Raw genomic sequence first — 20,462 nt, forward strand, 5'->3', positions numbered from 1 at the left:
CTCACTGTTTTTATCCCCACCTAGAATAAATGTACTTGAACTCTTTCTGCACATGCCCCCCAAATATAAAGCATGTTAGGTGGTCCACCCTCCGTGTGCACATGTTCCTCGTCCGCTGATTCAACCAACCACGGACAGTGAACCGTAACTGGTTGAATCCTTGCATATGGAGGACCGACTGTGGGACTTGAACACCCGCGGACTTTGGAATCCGCCGCGGATCCTGGAACCAATCTTCTGCGGATTCTGAGGTATGGCTGTGACCTATAAAATATGCTTTGTGTGTGTGTAATTCCCTACGGAGGGAAGACATAAAGCTTCATCCAAGCCCCTCCCCCCAATGACATCTAATGCCAAGGGTCGGTTTCTACCCAATGCAACAGAAAGTCAGACGGTTCAAAGGAAGGAAAGATCACAGGTACCCTCTGTAACACCTGTGTGACGAGGAGCTATGCTCAGGGCTGTGTCTGGGGATTCTGGACGCTCGGGTGAGTCTATGTGCCTCAACCTCTAACTCCCAATTTAGACACTCCTGCCACTTCTTGATGCCAGTAAGGTCTGGAGCCACACCCAAGAAGCGTAAAGCCTTGGTCAAAACTCCAAAATCCTTTTTCTTCCTGAAGTATCCTTTCTGGAACATGTGTATTGTCTCAAATTTAATTTACTTCAGTAGAGGGAAGGCCGACCCGAGTAAAATTCAAACTCCCCTCTCAAACAACAGCAACAGCTCACCTCCCTGCAATCCCCAAGAATCATTTCAGCATCCTTAGAGGGCAGTGATGAAGGTCACTGGATTTCTGGCCTCTGGCACGTTCCCATGCCTTTGAACGCTGAGTGTTGAGCGAGGCATCCACAGATTCAGGTGGCAAAGCACAGGAAGAGGTTTGGTTTTCTGATCCTGAGGGCAGGGTATATCCCATTCAGATGCCGCCACCAGGAAGGCAGCCCTTCCAAACTCGTTTGCTTAAGCCCGGGATGTCCGCTATTACAGGACGTTCCTACACCCCTCAACTCCTGACCATTCCTCCGTGGAAGCTCACGTCCACTTGGTCCTCCGTCGTCTCTTCTTCCCTTTCTGTCCCCTCCACGAAGCCTCCCAGAGGGGACTTTACACTCCCACGGGCGATCACTGTCTCATCACTGTCTCGGGACTGAGGTTCCTGCCACTCACACATCCTTCAGGGTGATACTGGTAAAATAAGCTAAAATAGTTCGTGAAAGCTAAATGACAACTGCCAACCCTTAATCTTTTTCTAATTGAAGTATAGTTTATTTACAATGTCTGTTAGTTTCAGGTGTACAGCACAGTGATTCAGATATATACATATTCTTTTTCAGATTCTTTCCCCTTAGAGGTTATTACAAAATATTGAGTATACTTCCCTGTGCTATGTAGTCGGTCCTTGTTTGGTATCTATTTTATATATAGTTGTGTGTATCTGTTAATACCAACCTCCTAATTTATCCCTCCCCCGACTCCCCTTTCCCCTTTGGTAACCATAAGTTTGTCTTTGGGTTTATTTCTGTTTTGTAAATAAGTTCATTTGTATCTTTTTTTTTAAGATTCCACATATAAGTGATGTCATATGATATTTGTCTTTGTCTGACTTACTTCACTCAGTATGGTCATTGCTGGGTAGTGGGATTGCTGGGTCCTATGGTAGTTCTATTTGTAGTTTTTTAAGGAACCTCCATACTGTTCTCCATAGTGGCTGTACCAATTCACATTCCCACCAACAGTGCAAGAGGGTTCCCTTTTCTCCACACCCTCTCCCGTATGCTGCTTTTATCTTGAGCTCGTGGACCAAATGGTGTGGCTCCATGTCCCAGGGAGCATTTGATGGACAGTGTTTCCTTTGGAAAGTGATAGAATTTTTGTTTGCAGAGTTTGTATCAGAGCCTCAAAGCCGCTGGTTTATTTCATCTCTTGCTCCTCCTAATGTCTAAGACAAAGTCTAAAGTGCTTTATCTCTAACATGCATCTTGCCAACAGCAAGCCGACCCACAGAGAGCCTCTGCAGCCACACCAGCTTTCATCTTAAACAGTGTACAGAGCCAGGGGGATGGGGACACCAGGCCGATGATTAGGCTGTGGGTCTGTTCACCAATTCATCATTATTATTTTTAGACAAAATGCATTCTAAATCAATATTACAAAATATGAAATTAACTTAATCCCCAACCATTTTAAAAATAGATGGGAAGTTGGGGTTAGCAGATGTAAGCTATTGTATATAGACTGGATAAACAACAAGGTCCTACTGTATAGCATGGGGGACTATATTCAATATCCTATGATAAACCATAATGGAAAAGAATATGAAAAAGAGAATGTATATATATGTATAACCGCATCACTTTGCTGTACAGTAGAAATTAACACAACATTGTAAATCAACTATACTTCAATACAAAAATAAAATTTTTAAATATAAAAGACATACGAAAAACAAACAAAAAATAGAAAAGGTAAAAAGGAAAAATCACGCTAATATATTAATATTCACTATGTTAAACACAACTACTATTAGCATTTAGTTGTATTTTCTGTCCTTTTTCTTCCTGTGTGTCTGTTTTCATATCTATACTAATTTTTACATTATTCTGACATGCGATATGTGTAATTTTATATGTGTGACTTTTTTTCATTTAACACCGTATCTAAGTATTTTCCATGTTATTATAGGCTTCACCACTACCGTTTTCATTCCTGCATAATATTTCCTTGAATGGCTATACCAACAAAATAGTCAGTTACCAATGCAGTGAAATGTATTAGGCATTTAAGTTGTTTTGAAGGCTTTATAAATATAATTGAGCTAAACATATAGTTTAACAAGTGGCTATTGGCGGATGGCATATATTGTGTTTAGATTATCTAATGAACTTGAAATCCATAGCAGATGTACCGATCCAGGATTTTTTAAAAGGTGTATAACGGGGTGGGGGGGGCGACACAACAAACGCATCCAACAACGGGTCTCTAGGAAACAAACAGGGAACAGACACGGCCTGTCAGCCTCTGCCATGTGGAAGCAGTGGGCCTGGTTGCAGAGGGAGTTGGAGTCCCAGAGGCCAGGATAGGAGACCGTTCCCCTAGTCGTGGTCCTATGACCACAGCAAGTGCCTTGCATGCCCACCTGGTCATCTAAATCCAGGAATGGTGCCTACCTCAGAGGATTGTGGTGAGGACTGAGTGAAATACACGAAAGCACTTAGCAGGGTGATTGTCCAAGTGTGATACAGTTTAGAAAACACCGTGGTGGTGGCGTCAGCAATCAGAGGGTTGGGGGAGCCGCCCACTCCTATCTGCCGGGCCTGGGGCTCATATGCCATGTGTCTGAGTATTTAAAGCTATGAATCAAGCTAACAGAGTTTTAAAAAAAGTTTTATCCTTTCACTTTAATATACCTTCACACAAAAACAGAAAAATACATGTAAAGCTATGGTTTTTCTATGACTAAAAACTAGTAAAATATTAAAGCGAGGGGACTTTGATCACGTGTAAGCCTGTCTGGGATGTTGTTTGGATGAATAGTAAGAATAAACACATATAAATTCACAGACTATATTTATTTAATAACATTCATTGTCTTGGGACTTCCCTGGTGGTGCAGTGGTTAAGAATTCTCCTGCCAACACGGGTGACACGGGTTTGAGCCCTGGTCCGGGAAGATCCCACATGCTGTGGAGCAACTAAGCCCGTGTGCCACAAATACTGAACCCACGTGCCACAACTACTGAAGCCCGAGCGCCTAGAGCCCGTCCTCCGCAACAAGAGAAGCCACTGCAATGAGAAGCCAGTGCACCGCAAAGAAGAGTAGCCCCGGCTCACCGCAACTAGAGAAAGCCCGCACTCAGCAATGAAGACCCAACACAGCCAAAAGTAAATAAATAAAAAATACATTTATTAAAAAAAAAATATTCATTGTCTCGCCTTCGTTTCAGCAGAATCGTTAACTGGATTCTCATAATTAAGATTTTCACATAATCTGTGTTCCACTGATGGCACTAACTGAACAGATTAAAAATAAATGTAATTATATTAAAATATATGAAATTTGAATATAGTTCAATCAATATGTAAATTAGTGTTAAAGTAAGAAGCTGAAATGTAATTATTTTAGACGTTTTCAAAAAAGTTATTTCTCTTGCAAAATATTCCAAATTACCCATTTTAACCAAAATGCAAAAATACATGTTAATTAGTAAATATCAAAATTTTAAATAAAACTATTTACATAGATCTGAAGGTTTGGAAATTGTTTTGAAGATTTAATTGCATCTTATGCATTTTTGTGTAAAAATATAACTACTTGCAACTGTAGCAAAGTCTATTTTTATTTTATATATCACGTATGTTATATCTAGAACTATATCTATATGCAAAAGTAAGAGAAATAGGAGTTATGTAATATTGCAGAATGTTAGCCAAAATCGATGCACGACCGTTGCACATACTGTGTGGTAATTTTTTAGTACCTTCCGGAATCTTGAGTTGGAATGAGAAGGGAAACAAGAAAATGGACTCTTGGCACTATTGGCAAATAATTCTTCATTATGCAAGAATTCATTCCATCCTTGCTATATGAGAGGAAGAACTTAACAAGGTAATGATTTTGTCTTTTATCTCAGCACTTCTGCCGCTCGAATACTCTCTACACTCCAAGTACTGGTCATTTCTGAAGTCAGCCGTGGTGCACACGGCATCTGGGTACTCGGATGCAGGGTCTTTTGTTTCAAGGACAAGAGATGTGAAAGAGGCGTTCCTGTGGCCTGCGCAGTGCTGGTCACCAGAGTGGATGTCTAGGATTACAGGTTGCTGTGCTTGCCCTGAGCACTGGGCCTCAAGGGATGGGGTACCATGTGTATTTTAATGTGTGTGTGTGTGTGTGTGTGTGTGTGTGTGTGTCTGAGGGGCCCTTTAAAGTCTGGGGCCTGGGCCAGAGCCTCTCTTGACCATCTATAAAGGCAAGTCAGCAATAAAGAAACAAGCAATGTTATAGCCACACATTTATTGGGATGAATTTTCTGCAGTGTGCAAATCCTTCTTGCAAATACCATTATCCACATCTCTTCCCACATTGACTTTGAATCTATTCTAGAGCATTTGTCAATGCCTTACCCATCCTAGATGGCTTGACTTTTAGAGATTGGACCTGTGTCAATTTGTTAGAGAAAGTATAGGCGAGAAGGCCCCTCGTTTCCTACCACCAGGGCCAGTTCCAGAATTGGACAGCCAGCCCTGAAATATAGCTGCCCATCTGGAAAGAAGGCCTTGGGACACAGAGCAGAGAGGCCAAGGCCCAGAGGAGGGGGGATAGGTCAGCTGATCCAAATGCAACTCAGAGCTACCACTGCGTTCATTAAGAAACTCTGAATCTCACTCCTTTTTTCATTATCTCTGAAGCTCAGTTGAGCTTTACTTCCTACCAGGAGCTTCCAGCCGTTTGTCAGGGGAACACGACTCTAAGGAAATGAGGGGGAAGTGTGTTTGAATGTGAAGTGGTTATTTTTGCAGCCTGGGTTGTGATATAATGATATCATTGTCTGCAGAGCTGGGACTCTGGGCCCTGGGGCAGGGTAGGACAGCAGCCTGAACTGGCCGACAGAGATGGTCAGAAGCCACAGCGCCAGGCCCAACCCTACAAGCCAGGAGGAGGGCCCAGCTGTCCACTTATCTAGGAAAAGGCAAAAGGTAACACACCAGCCTTTGAAATCTTTCAGTAAAAGATTCACCTTTTTCTTTAGAAGTTGTTTATACACTTATCACCTGCTTATCTTTGATTTCTAAATACCCTACACCATATTTTTATAGGGCCCCTCTCTACCCTGGGTTTAGTCCACTATTTAAATATCATCATTTCAAAATTATATATTTTTCCTTGTTCAGTTAAAGCCATGACCTCATTTTCCCTCCACTCTACCTTAGTCTTGTTTTTTTAATTTTAATTTTATTTATTTATCTTTGGCTGCGTTGGGTCTTCATTGCTGCGTGTGGGCTTTCTCTAGCTGCGGCGAGCCGGGGCTACTCTTCGTTGCGGTGCGCGGGCTTCTCATCGTGGTGACTTCTCTTGTTGGGGAGCACGGGCTCTAGTTGCGCGGGCTTCAGTAGTTGTGGCTCGCGGGCTCAGTAGTTGTGGCGCACGGGCTTAGTTGCTCTGAGGTATGTGGGATCTTCCTGGACCAGGGCTTGAACCCATGTCCCCTGCATTGGCAGGCTGATTCTTAACCACTATGCCACCAGGGAAGCCCTCTACCTTAGGTTTTAAATCATCCTTCCTCCAAGATATGTTTAGGGGAGTGTTTATATTTATATTTATTTCAGGAATATAAAGATTGGTCAGGGTGGGGTGGGGTGGGAGCAAGGAGAAGGGTAAGAGAATAAATCTATGGTCCCGCTGGGAGATGGCAAATCACTTCAACAAATCTCCCCTGAGAGACCACCATGTGTCTATACTGTTCGGGTGCTGAGATTGGTAGCGCATCTTCTCCTGAGCTGCTTGTAATCTAGGAGGGAAGAAGAACCAAGTATACAAATGAGTGTAAATCACGGGAGCCTAAGGCGAAGTTATTAGAGAACAACAGTGTAGACTGTCCCCGGCTCTTCATATGGATCAGGAAAACTGTCCTGCTAAGCGTTTGAAGACAAGAGAACCATCAGCTTCACCAAGGCCTGAGAACGCTGGCTGCCCCAGAGAGGATGAATGGGCTACTCTGATCTCAGCCTCGTTGGGGGGTTTGGGTGAAACACATGGGCATCAGGGAGCGTGAGGGTTTTTAAGCAGGGAGGGGATCAGATGGGAGCTTTGTTTAGGAAGATAAATCTGACAGCAGACTGTACAGCAGATTAAAGTCAAAAAGGTAGGAGATAAGGAGGCCTGTCAGACTTACGGCGGCATCTTGGCCTGGAGAGAGTGAGAATGTGAGCTAAGAGAGAAAATAGGACACTAGCCAAGGACTCCTGGGTCTACTTGGAGGGATCTGCACCAGCTTCAAGACCCAATGAGCTTTCTACCCCCGCCCACGCGTTTATGTTCAATGTACATAAATTCCAAGTGTGTCTGTCACCCGAAGGTACGGGCTGTGTGGACAGAATCAGGAGGACTTGGGTCCCAGGTTGGGACACTTGGCATCCTCAGGGGTCACAGAGAGATTGCAGGAAGAGCACAGCTCTGATGTTGGCCGAAGGCATAGGTGGCTCTCATAAACACAGGAACGAACACCAGAAAATTCTAGCGGACTGAAGAATAAGAAAAGGAAAGTCAGTATGTACATGACAGTGCCAAAGACTGGCTGACAGGACAACAGAAATACTGGGACAGGTTTGAGAGCCCGGACTGCATGCGACCTTGCTCTGCCACTTGGGAGGTGAGGCCCTGGGCAGAGATGTTTGGTGAATTTGTGTGTTTCCTGGGCGTCTTAGTCTGAGGCTGCAGTGTGCATGCAGGACAGTTATTGGGGGGTGCTCTTGGGACCACCTTCTGTTGGGGAGTAAAGGAAGCAGAACTGGGGAAAGAGGAATTGAACTGGGTAGCAGGTGCAACAGAGACATCACACAACCTCATGGGAGCTCTGGAGCTGGCATGGCCCTTCGGGCTTGGCCCCAACGAGGCTAGAAGGCTGGGTCTTCGTGTCCCACATGTACAATCACTGGATGTGGGAGGGAACGGGGGGGCCCGGTGCCTCCCATCCGGCAGGGGCAGTTCCTGGAGAGTCTCAGCTCTGAGCCCTCCGCAGCCAACCCTTCCGGCAGCTGGGGGAACGAGAATGGTGTGCCATGGAGTCTACTGCCAGGGATTTGCCTTGTCTGTTTGGAGGCTCTTTGGGTAGAGGCTGGCTGCGGGAATGTTATCACCTAGAGCTCCGAGCTCCTCAAGGCCGAGACGCGGTGCAAGTCCAGCAGCAGAGGGGCCAAAGAATGACAAGGCCAGTGAATCCAAGGGGGACAGGGATCCAGCCTGACTACTGAGAAGTAGTTGCGGGCAGTGGTAAGGGTGAGGGGTCTGGAGTCCGGCATCTTGGTCTTCAGTCTGCCGCTCACCAGCAGTGTGACCTTGGGCACATTACTTCATCTCTTTGCCCCTCAGAGTGTTCAAAATAGTACTTACCTCATAGAGTTGTGAGGCTAAGTGAGATAATGTGGGCAGACCCCTCAGTGCTGGCCCATAATAAGTAGGGCTCTATAGAGGGTGGCAACCAGTGTCATTATTGTTGTCAACAATTTCACCAAACTCGGAGAAAGGCCTTAGACAAATATTGGAAGCCAGAGTCCCCATCTAAGAGTTAGGGAAATCAGATCAAACACAGAAGCGAGAGGTGTGTGTTTGTGAAGGGTGGGAAGTCTCAACAAATACCCAAGAGAGGGCTATTGCCCCTTGACTTTTATGTGTTCTCAACTGTAGGATAGACGGCAGAACCAGCCCTATTAGAAAGCCAAGAGTAAAACAGAACCCATTTCTGGGGAGAAAGTTGCTATCTTCTTCATTTTACCCTATTCCTTCACTTACATTTAATGGCAAACTAATGCTTCCCACTGTCTTCTCTTTACCTTGAATTCCAAGTCCTGGCTTTTCCACCTCCCGCCTGTATGACCTTGCAAAAGTCACACAACCTCTCTGACCTTCAGTTTCTTCATCTATGAAATAGGATGAATAATACCTGATCTCACTTGCTGTTGTGAGATCCAGATGAGATATTCTACTTGGATGTAGCTTGCAAACTGTAAAACACAATATAGCTGTGACTGTTGCAGGGATTATTATTCTGCCGACTGCTTTTTTTTTTCTTTTTTGATATCATGGTTATAGCCAATAGAGGCTGGAGAGGACAGCCACAGGTTAACGAACATGAAAGAGTGAGAAATCCCTGGTGAAAATAATGATCTAAGTAATTCTAAGTAATAGCTTTCCTATCTGAGTGAAGATGATACTGTCTTCTGTGCCTTCACGTATTAAGGGCCTTTTTTGTGTCCCAGACTCTGTCCAGGGCCCTTCAGATCTCGGGAGATATAAGATATACTGCATTCCTTCAAGGTGTCCATGACATCTGTTTGGTCATGTGTGTTAAGTTCGTTTTCCATTGGTAACAAAGGATTTGCACACGTTCTCCCACACTCCATCCTCCAGTCCCTAAATCACCTAGGTAAAGCCCTCGTGGGAACCTGAGGATCCTGCCAGGTGTATGTCATCCTGAATTATAGCCGTGCTGGGTGAGGCAGCAACATTTGGCTACACACCTCATTTCTGGGGTGGTGATACCCAAATGTGACACACACCAACACATGTTTAAGGTCTTAATTAAATGGGAGATGGGGAGTGGGGTCTTCTGATGAACAGGAATTTGAACGTTTAATGAATTTTAATTTATCAACCTTTCTTTTATGAGTAATACTTTTATTATTACTATCATTATTTTGGTCTAGTTTTTTTGTTTTCTTAAAAATTTTTTTATTGAAGTATAGTTGATTTACAATGTTGTGTTAGTTTCTGGTATACAGCAAAGTGATTCAGTTTTATATATATGTATATATATTATATATATATTCTTTTTCATATTCTTTTCCATTATGGTTTATAACAGGACATTGAATACAGCTCCCTGTGTTGTTGTTTATCTATTTTATATATAGTAGTGTGTACCTGCTAATCCCGAATTCCTAATTTATCCCTGTTTTGTAGCTAAGTTCATTTGTACCATAATTAAGGTTCCACATATAACTGATATCATATGATATTTGTCTTTGTCTGACTCACTTCACTCAGTATGATCATCTCTAGGTCCATTCACGTTGCTGCAGATGACATTATTTCATTCTTTTTTATGGCTGAGCAGTATTCCATTGTGTATATGTACCACATCTTCTTTATCCTTTCCTCTGTGGATGGACATTTAGGTTGCTTCCATGTGCTGCCATTGTGAATAGTGCTGCTATGAACGCTGGGGTGCATGGATTTTTCTTTTCTTTTCTTTTCTTTTTTTTGGCCACACTGTGTGGCATGTGGGATCTTAGTTCCCTGACCAGGGATTGAACCCGTGCCCCCTGCAATGGCAGTGGGGGGTCTTAACCACCGGACCGCCAGGGAAGCCCCTGCATGTATCTTTACAAATTAGAGTTTTCTGGTCTAATTTTTTAAAATCTTTCCCTGCTCCATGGTCAGAAAGTTTAAAAGGTTTTCTTTTGACATTTAAATCTGAAATGTAACTAGAGTTGATTTCTATGTATTGTGTGACTTAGGGATCTAATGTCTTTTTTCTTCATATGCATATAATTTTTTTAAAGTAGAGGACGTTTCCAAGATGATAGGAAATGTGAATATTAAGAAAAAGGAGGGGCTTCCCTGGTGGCACAGTGGTTGGGAGTCTGCCTGCCGATGCAGGGGACACGGGTTCGTGCCCCGGTCCGGAAGGACCCCACATGCCGCGGAGCGGCTGAGCCCGTGAGCCATGGCCCCTGGGCCTGCACGTCCGGAGCCTGTGCTCCGCAATGGGAGAGGCCACAACAGTGAGAGGCCCGCGTACCGCAAAAAAACAAAAAAAGAAAAAGGAAAAAACAAACAAACAGAACTAGGTTAGAGATTATAGGAGGTTAAGAAGAAAAGGCTAGTCCTCAACATTTATTAAATCCAAGGGGTAACCATGGGTGTTTCCCCTGCTCCCCTGTCCCTTTGGCATGTGTCAGTTTGGGCTTAATTCAGCATCTATATTGATTGGATGAGTCCATGAGCTAGCTTGGGTCATGGTGGTGAAGAAGAGCACTTATATAAAAGCCATACTATTAATTTGTTCACTTACCTTAAAAACACCTATTGAGCATCTGGAACTGATATACAAAATGGAATAAGGACAATCTCCGTCCTCAAGGAGCTCATTGTCTGAATAAAAACACAGTGTGGTCTTCAGTGTAGTTTCAGAAATGGATGCGAACACCTTATGTTCATTAAACCTTAACAGTTAACAAAGTACAGTCGTCCCTCGGTATCTGTGAGAGATTGGTTCCAGGACCCCTCACGGGTACCCAAATCCAAGGATGCTTAGGACCCTTAGTGGGTCCACGGTAACCACAGATTCCACATCCACGGATACGGAGGGCCAACTGTGCTCTGTATATGCTTTCCCACTAGTATTCATGACCCCCTTTTATACGTTTAATTGAGATTCACAGAGGCTCAGGGACTCAAAGGAAACACAGCTAGTTAGTACAGGGCCAGAAGTAGAATCTAGATTTTTCTCTTAGTCTGGTGTTTTTTCAACTATGCCATCTCTTACTCTCAATTTTCTAATGGAGTTTATTACACAGTTCTGCTAAATCTCTTTCTATCTTTCCATCTATCAGTCAGTCTCTATCCTTCCATCTACCAGTTTATCTGTCCACGTATCTACCTTTGTCGATACATGCGTCTGTGTATGCATTCATCTGCTAATCTGCCGACCAATCTCAGTAGACAGAGTGGGTGATGGGAAGAGTATAGGGGAAGGATTGAGGCTTCCTGCCTTCAGCCAGTTCTCAAGCTCCTTTCCAGCCAGTTGCCTAACATCAAGCAAGTTACTTTATCCCTTTGCAACTCATTTTCCACATCTGTAAAATGAGGGATGTGGACTAAATGCTTTTTCAAGTGTGGTCTGGTTCTAAAGTGATTGCTACTAACTTGATTTTTCAAAGTATTGTCTCATTTAATACCGTTTTATTCACTAAGAGATAATTGACTTCACATGTGTGTACCTTTTGTCTATGATTTGGGGCAGATTCCTCGCTGAGCCTCAACGTTTCCTGAGAACTAAGTGGCCCAAGAAAGGGAATAATAAGACTCATCTTGCAGGACTGTTGTGATAATTAAATGGGATACATACGTATATCAGTTAGGAAAGTTTTTTAAAAAATTGATTTGATTGAAGTATAGTTGATTTACAATGTTGTGTTAATTTCTGCTGTACAGCAAAGTGATTCAGTTTTATATATATATATAAAACTGTATATACAGTTATATATAATTTTTCATATTCTTTTCCATTATGATTTATTATAGGATATTGAATGCAGTTCCCGGTGCTGTACAGTAGGACCTTGTTGTTTATCCATCCTATATACAATAATTCGCATCTACCAATCCCAAACTCCCACTCCATCCTTCCCCCGCCGCCCCTCCTTGACACTACAAGTCTGTTCTCCACGTCTGTCGACAGATACATGCCCAGGAGTTGTTACAAAGGAAGAGTGAACGTGCATCTGCTCGAAACTTTTTCATCCTCATTTTTACAATCCAGGAATTTCAAAATACTTAGGGAGTGTTAGGTCATCCGCAGACCTTCTTCTCTTTGTTACTCACCCACAGTCCGACAGTCTGCTCTGAATCTCTGCGGGGTGTCTCACCCATACCTGCAGCCCAGGAGTGAGTGACTCAGCCTGTTGGATAACTCCCTTTTCCTCAGTACGACATGTCAACTTTATTTCATTGCTGTGGCATGTTTCGTGCCCTGTGGCTGGTAAGCAAGACAACCGAGGCAGGAAACAAAGCAAATTCCCTCCTTCTGAGTCAAAGCAGGAGGTCTGCCAATCTAGACCTAGGAGACAGGCTCTTACACCTTGCTCAGACCTCCAGGGAAGTTGTTTTTCTCTTCCTCAGGCTCCCTCCCTTCCTTCACCTCTCACCCCCAAGAAAAGAAGCCATAACCTGGGAGCTCTTTTTACCTGAAAAATAAATCCACGGGCAGGATCTTTCATGTTGCGTTTATCAAAAAAGAGAATGCTTACGTCATTGACTTATCTAGAATCGAATATTGGTTTCTGCAAGGTTTGATGTGTCTGGTGTTTGTGGAACTGGGTTACACATTAGGATTCTCTGACTACAGCACAGCTGGATTGTCTGTGCAGATGTGGAAGTTTGTGGTCATGAAGACACTATGATATAATGAACGGAAAAGGCAGGGATTTGACATTTCTGAGCCCCATTTTCCTTATCTGGAAATGGGGATTAAAAATAACTCCTTTTGGGGTTTTTGTGAGAATTAAATGAGAGTATGTGTAAGGCACATGTAAAAATATAGCCTTGATCTAGACAAAGGTAATCCTTCCCATGGACTTTCTATGTAACCCTCACCACATTACTGGTTTCTGCCTTAATTGTCCCAAATGACAAAACAGAGATTATTATATTTGCTACAGAATCATGTTTTCAAAAGCTTGAACTAGTAAAGTATAAATTGGTCCAACTTTTCTGGAGGCAATTTAGCATTATCTATCAAAAATTAAAATCACAAACAACCTACCAATCCCACAACAGGACACTTGGTAGGTAAATTATTATAAATCTATAAAAAGGATTACCATCTAGGCAGCCATTCAAAATCATGTTGTAGAAGAACATTTATTCTTATGGGAACTATTCATTCCGTATCACTAAGTGAAATACGCGGACAGTAAAACAGGATACACTGTTTGATATTTTTTAATAAATAAATAAGAATAAATAAGAAAGTCACATATACACATGGAAAAAAATACTGGACGGTACCAAGCAAAAAATTAATCATAGTTTTCTATGGTTAGAATCCAAGTGACTTTTGTTGTCTTCCTTTGTGCTTTTCTCTGTTTTACAAGTTTTCTTTTCTGAGTATACTTTATTTCTTTAATTAGAAAAAAAGGTTTTTAAAATATGGCTACAACATGAATCTGGTTTTCAAATGAGCATTATCGTTTCATCCATGATCTCTACCTTTAAAATGCTTTAGAATGACTTAGAGAAGAATTTATAAATGTGTGCACGGGAAGAAGGCTGAGAGGAAATACATCACAGAGTGAACAATCTCTCTGTGGTAGTTGATGAGCGATTTTACATTTCATCTCGCACTTTTCTGTATTCTCAAAATATCTAGAATCCGCATGTATTACTTTTAGAAATAGGAAAAATGCTTTTAAAACATCTGTTGAATACTTATTGTTTATTAAAAGTCATGTTTTCTTACTGCCTCCTGTGAGAGCTGGTTGATGTGAGCTTTTCTCTTGGCTGAATTTAGTTTACCTTGCGGTAAGTAAATTGGCTCAGAGGAAGCCCATGATTCTCAGCTTCATGATGTCTAATTTGAACAAAATCTAATTTCTTTTCTTTTAAAAACCTTTCATTCATAGTTCGGGGTGATTTTAATTTGTGATATCAAGTTATTCAAAGCTCAAGTTCTAAGATGCTGGAGGGCAGACGGTTCTCCAGCGCAGCCAGCTGAATCGGAGGAAAGCCTGAAAATCTTCTGGGCGATTCTGGCCTCGAAGGATTGTCAGCCTGATTCCAGATCAAAGGGGCTGGGATAAATGCATTAACTTTAGATTCCTGCTCCCTGAGCCTCAGACCCACTGGATGCTTGCCCATCTGGGCTGAGCCCCGTAGGCAGGATGTGTCTTGAGGTCACATCTCAAGCACAGATCTCCAAGTCTGGTCAAACAACCAGAGTGTGTTTACCAACATGAGTGATATTTTCAAGGTCAATGCTGGGTTTCTAGCAAAAGAAAAAAATAATTGATATTCAAGCTAGAAAATAGGGGAAAAAACAAACGAAGCTGTAGATCTGTTTTGAAGCTCTCCGTCCAGCAAATAATTTTAGGGATGCCTACAAGTAGATGACTTTGGGACCAGGTTACATTTTCCCCATCTTTTTTTCTCTTAAAGGGTGAGAGGTATTTGTCTGTTGGAAACAGCTCTTATCGACAAATGTGAACAATGCTGATGTGTTCTTAGCATAAATGTCATCGCAGAGGAGAAAGTGAACAATGAAACAAACGGCAATGCATTTCTTTCAGTTAGTGGCACCCCAAGCAACACAGTGGCTCAGGCCAGAAATCTGGGAGTCATCCTTGCCTTCTCGCTCTCTTTCACCTCCTCCTGCAGTTCCAAACCCTCACCACCCGTTTCTCCTGACCACCCCTTCTCCAGCTGCCACTGGTGTCCTGGCCTGGTCCTGGTGGCTTCCCAGTGGCCCCTGGACCCATGGGCAGACTTACCTGGGCCCAGCTCCTAGAGAGGTCCTCATGGCCTGCAAACCTAGCTACTTCATTCCCTCTTAAAATCTCCTCCTTCTGGGTCAAAACCCGAGCTCCTTGACCTGGCGTTTGGTGACCTTATCTCTTTAGCCACCTCTATCCCTCCGGCTCAAACCTGAGCTTCCTGCCATTCCCTGACCCTCCACAGGGCAGGGGTCTTGCCTTCCAAACACAAATTCAAAGATAAAATTAAGGATTTTAAAATGTTGACAGCAGGGCCTTAAACTCCAAGCCCAGGGCCTGTGTGACTACTCAGGTCACCTGCCCATGAGGCCGGCCCTGCCCCTCGGGGTGCTTGCCTCACAGTTTCCTCACGCCTGTGGCGTTTGGCCTGGAACTTCCTGCCTGTTCTCTGTTTCCATCATCCCCCCCCACCCCCCGCCTTGTTCTTTAAGACTCACGTGGCTTCGGTATCCGTGCCAAGAAATCCCTCCAAACTTCCCTTCGTACAACCCTGGACTCCCAAGCTGGGGTGGGTCTTTCTCCTTGGAGCTCCTTTTAGACAGTGGTTCCCCGAAGCTGGGCCCTAATCACTCACTGTATGAGCACCTGGGGCGGTTCTGACAATGAATCTGACCTCAGGGGAGGGGCCCGGGAATCTGCAAAGCTCTCAAGTAGGTCTGTGCACCCCATACTGAGGTTTGAGGACGAACACCCCGACCCCAGGGTCTGTGTTCAGTTCCTCTGTTTCCTGAACATCTGACACAACGCCTGGCACCTCAGGGTGTGCCCTGGCCTCCGGAGGAGCTCCAGAAGCGGGAGAGATGCTCTCTCCACAGATGTGAATGAGAGGGTCTCATCTCCTCTGGTTGGGATCCCTCCTGGGGGTCCCAGGCTGGCGGCAGGCCAAGGAGACTGCAAGGCCCCAAACTGCTAGCATTTCCTTTCGGGTGTCCCCCTTGTCCTCTCACAGAGAGGTGACATCGAGAAACGAGCTAAACCCCAGGGCCTTGTCACTGGCTTGCTTCAGGCCCAGAGCCAAAGGCAGCAGCGAACTTGGCCGTGGCTGAGTTTACCCCAGTCCCGGTGCCGGCGTCGGGAGTATCCATCACCGACGTCCAGGGACCTGTGCCCCAGGCCTGACAGCTCCCACCCAGCATCCCCAGCCTTGGGCTCACAGAGCAACGCCCAGAATGCTGTAAAGATATGGGTGATGGGCCCTCTCCAGCCTCAGGCCCAGAGCAGGGCATTTCTCTGCAGGGAGGGGAAGATGCCCCCTGGGGGTGGGAGGGTAGGCAAAGGAAGGGCAGTCGGCCTGAAATCTTCCACCACCCCTCACTCCTGTCTTCCCTGTGGGGCGGAGGGAGCAGCTGGTGCAGCTCAGGGGCCACCTGTGCGTCCTCTGCTCAGCCCGGAGGTCTCAGCTGGCCACACTCCCAAGACCAGCCCGGGGCCCTCCTAGATCAACGAGCCCCCCAACCAGCAGGCCACCTCCAGTCCTGGGGTCTCCCCATCACCCTCCCTCACAGCGTCTGGGGCACCCCGAGCCCTAGCCTCCCGTGGTCCCATGTCAGGCGTATCTACCCCGAGCAGGAAGACCGCTTCACAAAGACTTGGCCCTCTCTCTCCTGTTTTGATTAGATACAGAGTGTTTTTGCTTTGTTAAAAAAAATATTTTCGGTTTCTTTTATGGCGGTCTCAAACAGTAGCTCTTTCTAATTAGGGGCATAGTCAAATTTGGATCCCATGCCAGCTAAACTAGGCAACATTTCGAGGCATCAGGAAGCTGTTCCAGAGAGGGATGCCCTGCAGTGCCCACTGCAGGAAGAGGAGGGGTCCCCCCATGGACCACTCCGTAATCGTCTGGGAGCCAGGTGTCCGGTGGTCTGCGTGTGGCTGCCTGAGTAATCGGATGTCTCACGGATCACAAGGTAATTGGGGCCACTTCTACATCGAGTGCTTAGCCACATACAACTTCTCCCTCTTTCTGGGACATTTTCCTTCATCGTTATCATCATCATCACCCAGTATTAACAGCTCCAATCTATCAAGTGCTTCATAACAGCTTCAATCTATCGAGGGCTTCATACGTGCAAGGCATGGTGTGAAGGTTGTCCTTAAAGAGTTTCATTATATCCCACCACAACCCTGAAGTGTGGCAGTTGTTAGCCCCATTTATGGATGGGATGATGGAGGCCTGGAGGTGCAGGTCACCTGTCCAATGTCATACAGATATTAGGATTCAAAGGCACATCGCGCTGTGGCCACAGCGAACCTTTGCCCACACGGTTGCCTCACGGATCACTTCCTTTTTTAGGGCCTCCCCAGCCAGCAGGCAGGGATGCTCAGTATCGCCGTTTTTTAGCCCTCCATAGCAATCACCACAGGCATTTACATTTCTGGCTACCTGTGCTATAATTAAAAAAAAACAGATATATTTTTGTCTTTATCCCCGGTTCATGGCACAGAGTTCTCAAAACCTTTAGAATTTCCTGAGTGATAAGAGTGTTATTCATAACACTTTGACCACACCTGAGTTTATACTAACCAGATGGCTCACAGGGGTTCCCAGAGGAACCAAACACGTGGTTAGGGGGTTGGGACTTTCAGCCACACCCCACCTCACCTTCAACTCCAGGGAGGGGAGAGGGGCTGGAGATTGAGTTCAATCCCCAATCATGCCTGCTTAATGAAACTGCAACCGCAGGGCTGAGGAGTTTCCGAGCTTGGCACCACACTCAAGTGCCCGGAGGGTGGTGTACCCCAATTCAACGGAGACAGAGGCTGCTGTGCTGGGGACCCTTCTGTTTCGTGTTCTGTGTAGCTCTTCACTAGCTGTTCATTTCTATCCTTTATAATAAACGGTAATCAGAAGTCTAGCACTTTCTTGAGTTCTGTGAGTCCTTGTAGTATATTATGGAACATGGAGGCGTCATGGGAAGCACTGGGTTTGTAGTCAGCTGGGGACCGCATTTGCAGTGGGTCTGAAATGGGAGCAGCCCAGGGGCACTGAGCCCTTGACCTGGTCGGTGGGAGGGGGTCTGTACTAACTACGGGCAGATAGTGTCAGCATTGGATTGAACTGTAGGGCACCCAGTAGGTGTCGGAGAATTGAAGAACTGGTTGGTTGGTGTTGGAAAAACCGTCATCACACCACCCTGCTCACCCGTGAACCTCTAGGTCTGCGGAGGGACTGGACAGCACAGAGCCTGGCACGTTGCATGTACTCACCACGTCCCAGCCCGTAATCTGCAACTTCAGACTCTCAACCTCCAGGTTTAGCTCCAGAAACCTCTTTATCTTCAGTTAGTTAATGAAACAGATATTCACTGGGTTAGTTTCGGTGAGCTTGGCCTTCAAATGACGGCTGTTAGTAAGTTTCGGGACACAATGCTAAGGTCACATTGATACTCGGTGACAGGGCAAGGACTGGGCATCACAGTCTCGCAACTGGAACATCTCTCTCCGCCTCACTGTCTTTCAACTTTCCAAAGAGTCCTTATTCGATGCCGCAACAATCCTATAGGACCAATGCAAAATCGAGTCACCGTGAAGCTTTAGGACACAATGAAAATGGTTTCCAGCTCTGTGTCACGCCCATTCTACTCTCCGTATTGGCCTTTTCTCCCTCAGGCAGTATAATTGACCCTAGCATCTGAGCTTTTCCCCACCCACTGAATATTGCGAATCATAAGCCTCTCTGTCTGAAAGCCTCTCTCCTCTGAAGACGAGAGAGCTGAGGGCAGGTCGGGAAGGAGATGACTCCAGAAAGGTTCCATGCTGTCAGCAGCTTCCACGGCAGAGATGATTCACTGGGGCCTGGCTCATTCCTGATCACGGAGGCCAACTGGGCATCTGTCATCGTCTCCCTCCTCTCCCGGAAACGGCTTCTTCAAAAGGGTCTGCAGCCGCCCCGCGGGGAGGCCTGTTCAGAGCCTCTGGGGTTGTTGGAAGGTGAAGGGAGGAGGGGAGAGGGTGGAGAGGAGACCTGGAGAGCTGCCACCCGAGTGAGGCCGGTGACAGGAAGAATCTATCCATCTTGTGTGCAGCGCCAAATATGGTGCCGGGGCTCAGTAGGTAATAAACAATGGTCACATAGCTGGCTCGACAAGGAGAGACATGACAGAGGAGAGCGAAGGGAAGACCTGACGTCACCTTGTGCGGTCCCGGCTGAGCAGGCCGGCTCACCCCAGGGTGCTGGAATCCCATATTTGTCCTTGTTGAGCCCACATGTGCTTTGTTCTTGACAGATGTGCCCAAAGCGAGAAGGGGGAAACTGAGGCCACGGAGCATGTTGAAATGGGTTCTTGGCACTGCCCCCTGGGCCAGTAGACTTTCCGAGGGCCTGGTATGGATTGAGCCCCTGTCTTGCAGTCTCAGCTCGCTTTTGGTAGCAGCAGCCAGGCTCTCAGTGACATGAGAGCGGATGTCGTTGCTGGAAATACAGTAAGTCCCCGGCACACGAGCCTTCAAGTTGCGAACGTTCAAAGATTCGAACCTACGTTCGCATGTCCGGTCGCGTAAGTTAGTTCACGTGTCTGGCGTACGTTGTCACGTGCGTGTGTCCTCTGCAAGTGGCTGTGCTTTTGTGTACGTCGCTGTACGGTACTGTATGGAGTACGGTAGTACAGTATCTTCATTTCAAGCCCAGGATGTCTGGAAGCAAGCGTAAAAGCAGCAGCGATGTAGCTGGTACTACTGTACTTTTCAAGGTACTCTACTGTACGATTGAAAATGTTCTCTTTATTTTTTGTTTGTTTTTTATGTATTATCTGTCTGAAAAGTATTATAAACCTATTACAGTACAGTACTGTCTAGCTGATTGTGTTAGTTGGGTACCTAGGCTCACTTTGTTGGACTTACGAACAAATTGGACTTACGAACGCATTCTCGGAACGGAACTCATTCGTATGTAGGGGACTTACTGTAGCCAGAACTGTTAGGTGTTCCCTGTGAATGGTTTAAGCACATGTTATAAAATTTTGAGTTTTAGATATTCCAGGACAGCTGTTTGTAGAGGTCTGGGGAACCCACAGACACCTAGGGCTGGCCCAGGTGACCAGTGCCCCCGCCTAAAAATCTGAGAGCAGGGCATGGTGTTTCCCATCAGGGCCAAAGGGTTGGTATACCTGTAAGGGCAGCGGGGCCAGGGCCACCTCTGGTGGTGTCTTCCTGCACACCAGTGTCCTGCATCAGCTTCATAAACAAGGGGGACCTTGTCCTTTTTCCTGTGCCTGTGTATGTTTGGCTTTTTTTCTTTTAATTTTTATTTTATATTGGAATATAGTTGATTTACAATGTTGTGTTAGTTTCAGGTGTACAGTTATACATATATTTGGCTTTTCTTGATACAGTTATGAGATGTACCTGGAACTTGTGTCTTCTACGACCACAGAGAGGAATAGCTGAGGAAGGAGGTAAGACCATGCTGTGGTGAGAAGAACACAGGATTTTGAGCCAGAAAGACCTGCCTTTGCATCCCAGCTGTGCCCAT

This window comes from Neophocaena asiaeorientalis, unplaced genomic scaffold, assembly GCF_003031525.2.
Source record: "Neophocaena asiaeorientalis asiaeorientalis breed wild unplaced genomic scaffold, Neophocaena_asiaeorientalis_V1.1 scaffold166, whole genome shotgun sequence".
In the NCBI taxonomy this organism is placed as follows: Eukaryota; Metazoa; Chordata; class Mammalia; order Artiodactyla; family Phocoenidae; genus Neophocaena; species Neophocaena asiaeorientalis.